The 7937-nt window shown below is 34.7% G+C and overlaps 1 long non-coding RNA gene across 1 annotated transcript; it reads left to right on the plus strand.

Moving 5' to 3' along the window:
* The first annotated feature begins 3686 nt into the window (after positions 1-3686).
* On the plus strand, positions 3687-7585 carry LOC107777058 (uncharacterized). Its single transcript, XR_001646124.2, has 3 exons — positions 3687-4023; positions 5653-5726; positions 7191-7585. It is a non-coding gene; the product is annotated as an uncharacterized LOC107777058 (long non-coding RNA).
* Positions 7586-7937: the final 352 nt, after the last annotated feature.

Raw genomic sequence — 7937 nt, forward strand, 5'->3', positions numbered from 1 at the left:
AGAGTTGAGGATGGGATCCTTACGGTTTAATGTGATTTGATATGTTTAATCCGGGCTACGTGCTGCGGTGGAAGTTATATCAGGATGAGATCCTTGTGGTTAAATTCATGTGTTTTAAATTCTCCCTTTGTGAAATTTAATTTGTACTAAATAGGGAATCATGCGTGTTAGGCTTATTTGATAATTTTTTTATGTGTTATTATGCATATTTAGCCATATTCGTGCTATGAATATTGAGTTTTAACCTACGAGGTGAGTGCCCAGGTGGCGTTAAATATGACTCGTTAATTCAATTAAATAATTATGAGGTCTTCATTCCTCGTGTGTTGCTGTCAATGTTGTGAAAAATTTAAAACAAGGTTTTGGTTAATATGAGATTAATTGAGGATGTTGGAATTAATTATGAACAACTATTATGACTAGAGATGTAGTTACGGGCATCCGTATAATGTGCATGTAGGCATGAAATTGCTATAGCCGGTTGAGACTAACACAGTGTGTTAATATAAAAATCGGGCCTTTTTGAAATTAATTGGAGTGTAAAAAAAAATTGGCTTTAAAGTTTTTAAATGAGGATAAAAGAAATAATCTCAATTGAGATGGTGTTGTCGAACCCATGTTAAATTACGGTGATGTAGAATCACTCGCGAGTATGTGTGTAAGAATACACTCAGTAATTTAATGTCCTCGGAATAATTCTTGGCACGTTCGAGGACGAACGTATGTTTTAAGAGGGGGAGAATGTAACGACCCGACTTGTCATTTTAAGAATTTATGCTTGTCATTTTAAGAATTTATGCCCCGTTCAGTGACTTAAGGTCCCGAGCAACTTCGTAATATGTATTTATGACTTGCGTGTACGGTCGAGTTTTGTTTCGGAAGATTTGGAATTTAATTGAAAGAACAACTCTCATTTTTTAAGCTTTAAATGAAACGAATTGACTGGAGTTTGACTTTTGAGCGAACGACTCCGAAATAGAATTTTAATAATTCCAATAGCTTCGTATGGTGATTTCGGACTTGGACGTATGCTCGAATTTGGATTTGGAAGTCCGTAGGACAATTCGGCATATTTTGGCGAAAGTTGGAAAATATAAGATTTTTGGAAAGTTTGGCCGGGAGTTGACTTTATTGATATCAGGGTCGAAATTTGATTCTAGAAATTGGAACAGCTACATTATGTCATTTAAGACTCGCGTGCAAAATTTGATGTCATTTCGGATTGATTTGATACGTTTCGGCGCAAATTATAGAATTTGGAAAATTCATAAACTCATAATTCGATTCGAGGTGCGATTCGTAGTTTTGATGTTGTTTGACGTGATTTGAGGCCTCAATCAGGTCCGTGTTATGTTACCGGACTTGTTGGTATATTTGGACAAGGTCCAGAGTGGCTCGGATGGGGTTCAGATCGTTTGGCGCCTTGTTGAAGCTACTGGACTTACTGTTGGCAGAAGTTGTTTTTGGCAGCAACTGGTGCAATCGTATTGGGACTTTAGAAGCCTATATCTTGAAATCTATAAGGAATCTGGAAAATTTCAAAGCATGAAAGTTGTAGCCCTTTGATTCTAGTTTTCAGAAAGATAAACCATTCATCATTTGTATATTTGTATAGAAAGTTATGATCGATTGACTGAAGGCTAGTACTACAGTTTTTGGCTATAGCAGTGTGCATCACCAGATTTCTGATGCACAGAGCTAACTTTGGAAGCTTATATCTCGAAATCTATAAGGAATCTGGAAATTGTCAAAACATGAAAGTTGTAGCCCTTTGATTCTTTGTTTCCAGAATGATAAACCATTCATCATTTGGACATTTGTATAGAGTGTTATGATCGATTGACTGAAGGTTGGTACTGTAGATGTTGGCTACAGCAGTGTGCATCGTCAGATTTCTGATGCGCAAAGCTGACTTTGGAAGCTTATATCTAGAAATCTATAAGGAATCTGAAAATTATCAAAAACTGAAAGTTGTAGTCCTTGGTGTCTAGTTTCCAGAAAGTTAAACCATTGATCATTTGGACATTATACAGAAAGGTATGATAGGATTTACCGAAGGCTGGTAATGCTATTTTTTCTGTGACTGAGTCAAAAATCGCATGTGTCAAATGCGATTTATAAGTCTCAAATGACAAATGCAACTTGACTGGACAGATTCTAAAATAGGGGGTTTGAGCCATTTTAACATATTTGGAGCTATGAAGCTCGGATTGAAGCGGTTTTGAGGCGATTTTTCACCATATAAATTGAGGTAAGTGTTCTATATCCGAAAATAATTATACTTCATGATTATATGGTTATACTCATCATTTCTTTCAGATTTAAATGGAAGAAATCAAGATTTTTACAAAACTTTTCAAGAACAAAAATTTAAGATTTGGAGGTCGAGTTATTATCGGAATTTGGTAAATTTGGTATGAGTGGACTCGTAATTGAATGGGTTGTCGAATTTTGTGAGTTTTGTCTGATTCTGAGACGTGGGCCCCATGTAAGATTTTTGAGTTAAATTTCGAATTTTGTTGGAAAATTAGTATTTTCATATGGAATTAATTCCTATAATTAGTATTGACTGAATTGAATTAATTTGGATAGATTTGAGCTGTCCGGAGGTCAATTCAACCAAGAAGACAATTTTGGAATATCGGCCTAACTTAAAAAAAAGTAAGCATCTTGCCTAACCTTGAGTGGAAAAAATTATCCCTTAGGCATCGAGTCTTATGTGCCATTTGTAAAATGTGAAAAGCCGTGTACGCAAGGTGACGAGTACGTACTCGGGTTTATATGTGCAAATTTTATTGGGTTAAAGTCTCAGGCATTATTATGTAGTAAATTGGATAATTGTTGGCATTTATTAAATCATCTATTTGCCATGCCTAAATCCTTGTTTGTTGAATTTGTTTTTATATGACAATTTGATGTGATTGTTACTTGAATATTTATGTAAATTCCGTGAGTTTGTTGACTTGATATTTACTGAAAATAATTATATTATGAATTTTCCATATGTAAATAATTAATGAGCTAAGCTTAAACTGAGGCGTTGATATAATTATCAAAAATTTGGATTAATGAAGGGGTTGTTCTATACTGAGTATTTTCTATCCTCGTTGATTATTTTTGAGGTTTTATATACATTGTGTGGAGCCTTAGGCTATTTTTGAGAAATTTATTGATTTTACTATATCATTAGAATTGGTTGTGGTTGTTGGGCAAATTGTGATAGGAATTGACTGTGTTGTGTTGTCGTGATAATATTCCGTGTAAATTATTGTGTGATTTGAGTTATTATTATGAGGATATAAGGGTGCCACTACTAGAAATTGGAGTTATGGCAACGCTTTTTATTGCTATAGATCCGTAACCGTTGCTATATATAGTCTATTGTTACGATTTTAACTGTTACAAATAATTATTGGAACTACCGGGACACTTAGCAACTGAACCGTTGCAATAGTCTTAAAACCGTTCCGATAGAGGTATATATGGCAACGTTTTGTATAACCGTAGCAATAAATCAATCTATGGTAACGGTTTTATCTATTGTTACGGTCATTAATTTCCTCCTTATTTTTCGCCCAAACTTTATATACCCGCTAAAATGGAAGGGCCCACCATCTGATTTTTAATTTGTTTTTTTAGTTTTTATACTTAATAAAGTACTATGAAATACGTAAACCCCTAAAAATTAGGGTACAATCAGCTCACTATCGGCGGAAATTACAAGGAGATCGTTTATCTCCTCCAGTCATCTTCACCACTTCTTCCAGCAAAATAGCTCCTCCAGTCCAAATCACCTTGAAATCAGATAAAAAATCAGCGAAAATCAGTCAAAAAGACCTCAAAACAATCACCTCTCTGCAGTAATTCGTTTTCCTTCTAAACTTCCCATTATTTGTTTATGTTTATTTACTGGAAAAGGCCTCCAACTCCAATTCGGTCGTCTTCTTTGGCGAGTTGAGGCCGCGCTCGGCTGCTGCTCTTCTTAATCTCCTTCTCCGGCGTACTCGGTTGAGAAATCGAGTGGTAAGCACCTTTCTTCTCTCCCTGTATTTTCTTCTATGCGTATCTCTTCAGTCCGGAACCCTAATATCTTTTTTATGCAATTATTTTTGTAAAATACGAACTATGAAATAGATCTTATGCTTTGTATCTACTCTCGGTGCATAAATAATAGCCTCAAAATATGCTTTGTACAGTGCTTTGTATTTTTGCTAGTTAAATAGTGAATATGGCCATAATAGATTGAATCTTTATCAGTAATTCGTGTGTTTTCATCAGTTTTAGAGGTTAGCACTATTACAGTAGTAATATGTAGTAAAAAACACTTGGACCAAATCTATAACTCACTCGTTCAGCTAAGCTGTGACTATCAGTGGCTTGACCTCGACGTGCTCTGACATGAATATAGTCGGGCCTTTTATCTTCAGTAATTTTGGACTTCTCCTTTGAAGATTCAGAAGATTCCTTACTGTTGTTACTGTTATTGGAGCTCCTTTTGTTGTTGTATTTCTCTGTTGTTACCTTGGAATCTTCCTCCTCTATGCATTCTTTCATTTTTAATTCGTTTACATTTTTCAAGCATTGTTAATCAGACCTGTAATTTTTGCTATGCATTGTTAATCAGACCTCTATGCATTCGTTTACAAAAAAGTTATGAAGGAAATTAAGTTTGGAACAAATATTTTTCGGGGCAACTAGCTCAATTTTTATTGTTGTGTATATGTTGAGGTTTACTTATTGGAGAAATAAAAATGCATATGCTGAGGCTTGTCATGATATCACGTCAATATTGTGATACAAATCTTAGATGCATTTATCTATGTCAATCAAATATTTATTTAAAGCTAGAAGCATTATGTAGGACAGTCTCGAGGTATAGATGCTCAATCACCAGAATTGTAAGAGTGACCCGAGATAATTTCATGTCCAACTTGTTGGGTTAAAGCATAGCAGGTTGATCAAAACTGAGAAGGGATGGATTAGTAAGTGTGACCAGAGATACTTTTCCTATTAACTACTACATCATTCTTTTGCAGATAATATAGATAATTGAAAATTTGAATCTGTTTAACTACTTCCTTCATGGTTGTTCAGTCACACTGTCCTCTCTTCTTCCCTTGAATCTCTGTTTTTGTGTGTGTGTTTTGGGAGTTGGAGTGTCTCAACTACAGGTGATTACAATCTTCTGTTATTAAGTCTGTATTAAATCAACCCCAATGTGAAGGCATCTGTGCACCTCCTTAATTTCCTGTAATTTTTGCTATGCATTCTTTCATTCCTTCATAACTTTGAAGATTCAGAAGACTCTGGTCGTTTACATTGTTAATCAGACCATAAAACTATTGAGCTCCAGCTGTTAATTCGTGTGTTTTCATCTGTTTTAGAGGTTAGCACTATTACAGTAGGGCCTATGCTTTCTAAGAGTGATTTAACCTTTCATAGATTTATACGTCTAGAAAATTAGCAGAACTTTTCTAATACTTCTTTTCTGTATGTCCATAATATTTACATGAGATGAGTTTAAATTGAGTAACTTGTTCAGTGATTTTATTTAAGGTTCATTGAGATATAGTTGATTGATTGATCTATTGACTTGTACCTTCTTTTTCTCTCTGTACTTTTGGTTTTCGCTTCAATTTCAAATTACGGCAGTGCTCAACTTCATTCTCATTTGGCCGTGGACTTGTTTCTCAGCTCTCTTTCTCTTTCTCCGGCGAAATCGAGTAGTAAGTTCCCAACAATCTCTTAACTGTAGATTTAGATTTTACTACTCCAGGACTTAGTGTGTGCTTTAATGCAGTAGAAAGCTTCTGATTTTAGCTGACCCCTATAAGTAAAGCTAGTGTATATTAATTGTTGGTTCGGTGGTGAAGTTATTGTGAGTTGTTATTACGTGCGTGTGTCAACGTTGATTCCAGAACCTGTCTATTTGTTGCATGACACTCACTAGTTTGAATAGATGTGCCTTTTATTTAATGGATTATAACTAAGCTGTTAGAGGAATGGTGGTTTTGATTAACAAAGACAGCATTTCTTTTAATTTTCTCTTTTTGTTAAATTATTTATTCTTTGTTTATTATGTTGAGAAATACTGTAAATAAAGAACAAGGTAAAGGGAAAAAGTTTAGAAACTTAACCATCCACAGAATACATAATAACTATGTATGATTTTATAATGGTTATACATTAGCATCATTACTAAAACAGGAATTAGCGACACGTTAATAACTCATAAAATTCACAACAACATTAATAGAAATAACCACTCTACCTACATAAGGTAAGGGTAAGGTTTGCGTACACTAGATCTGTGCTGAATCTCAGGTCAATTTAGAAATCTTCGGAGTAGGTCAAGTAAACTTTTTTCTGTGTTCAAAAGAAAAACAGAGAGAAATACTATGCCCGAAAAGTGAAAGTTCCAAGAAATGAATGAATAAGAAACTGGCTTTCTTCATGGTAAAAGCTGAGGTAGGAAGGTGCAAATTGCAGAAATGAAATGTGGGCACGAGGCGGATTATGAAATGAAATGTGGGCACGGGGTGCCGTGAGTAAATAATGATGATATTGACACGTGAATTGTCTGTGCAGTTGTGATATGAAATGTGGGCACGAGGTGCCGTGAGTAAATGATGATGATATTGGCACGTGAGTTGTCCGTGCGGTTGTGATAGAGAAATTGGTACGAGGTGCCGTGGAAATATGAAAGTGGGCTGAGATCTGTATTCTTATTGATTTTGAAATGAGGTGTCACATGGTGACTTTTATTCGAAAGAATTATATTTGAAAGAGATTTATTTGAAATAATTATATTTGAAAGATATTTATTTGAAGGGAGTATATTCGAAATATATTTATTGGAAAGTATTATATTCTGAAGATTATTATTTGAAAAATATATAGGCGAAAGATTTATATTTGAAGGACTTGATTAATTTGTTATACTTATATTCATTATTTGTTGAGCAATATTTATGGTGTTCTTGTTGCCCTGCTGTGTATATTATTGGTTGATTATTGTTTCCATCATTGTTATTTGTTTCCTATTATTTTTGTATACTATATTGCACAAGTTATTAGACTGGTGAGTGTCTTGAATGTACCTTGTCACTACTCCACTGAGGTTAGTCTTGATACTTACTGGGTACCGACTGTGGTGTACTCATACTACACTTCTGCACATTTTTGTGCAGAGCCAGGTATTGGAGATATCGGACTCGGACAGCGTTAAAGTGTGATCGCAAGGATTCAAGGTAGAGCTGCTTGGTCATCGCAGTCCCCTGGAGTCTTTCCATTTTATTGTACTGTTAATTATTAATCAAACAGTATTGAGTATTCGATCCTTGAGATCATTTCATGTAGAGTTCGTGACTCAGTATTACCAGTTTTGGGAGGTTTGTAATTATTTCCGTTGGTTTCGATTATCTATTTTTTTTTTTAAAAAAAAAATTGGCTTGAATTGTAATTATAACAGGCTTACTTAGTTTTAGAGACCAAGTGCCATCACGACACCTGTGGTGGGATTTTGGGTTGTGACAAAACTATACTTGTAGTCTTATGGAGTTAAAGATAAATAACAATGATATACTAGAATATGAAGCGCTTTCATACTTCCCTTTTATAAATGTGGTGCTCATCGAATCTATAAGTAAAACTATACTACACACTTTCCATGTTATCCGTAGATCACGTCAAGATATCAATCAAATAATAATTTTTAAAATTGCCTCAATATCGAGTTATGATAACACAATATACGGGAGGATCATGAAATCTAGGAAATAGATTGTTTGGACTAGAGTTATTTGGAATTTGAAGACTTGATGATTTGTGAATTTTGTTCGCCGAGCGGAATGGAAGAGCGGATCCTCGACTTCGCTTGTAAGTTTGATATTTCTCAGTTCTGCATTATAATTAGCCCCAATTCGCTACTTAGAGTT

This window comes from Nicotiana tabacum, chromosome 19 (genome assembly GCF_000715075.1).
Source record: "Nicotiana tabacum cultivar K326 chromosome 19, ASM71507v2, whole genome shotgun sequence".
In the NCBI taxonomy this organism is placed as follows: domain Eukaryota; kingdom Viridiplantae; phylum Streptophyta; class Magnoliopsida; order Solanales; family Solanaceae; genus Nicotiana; species Nicotiana tabacum.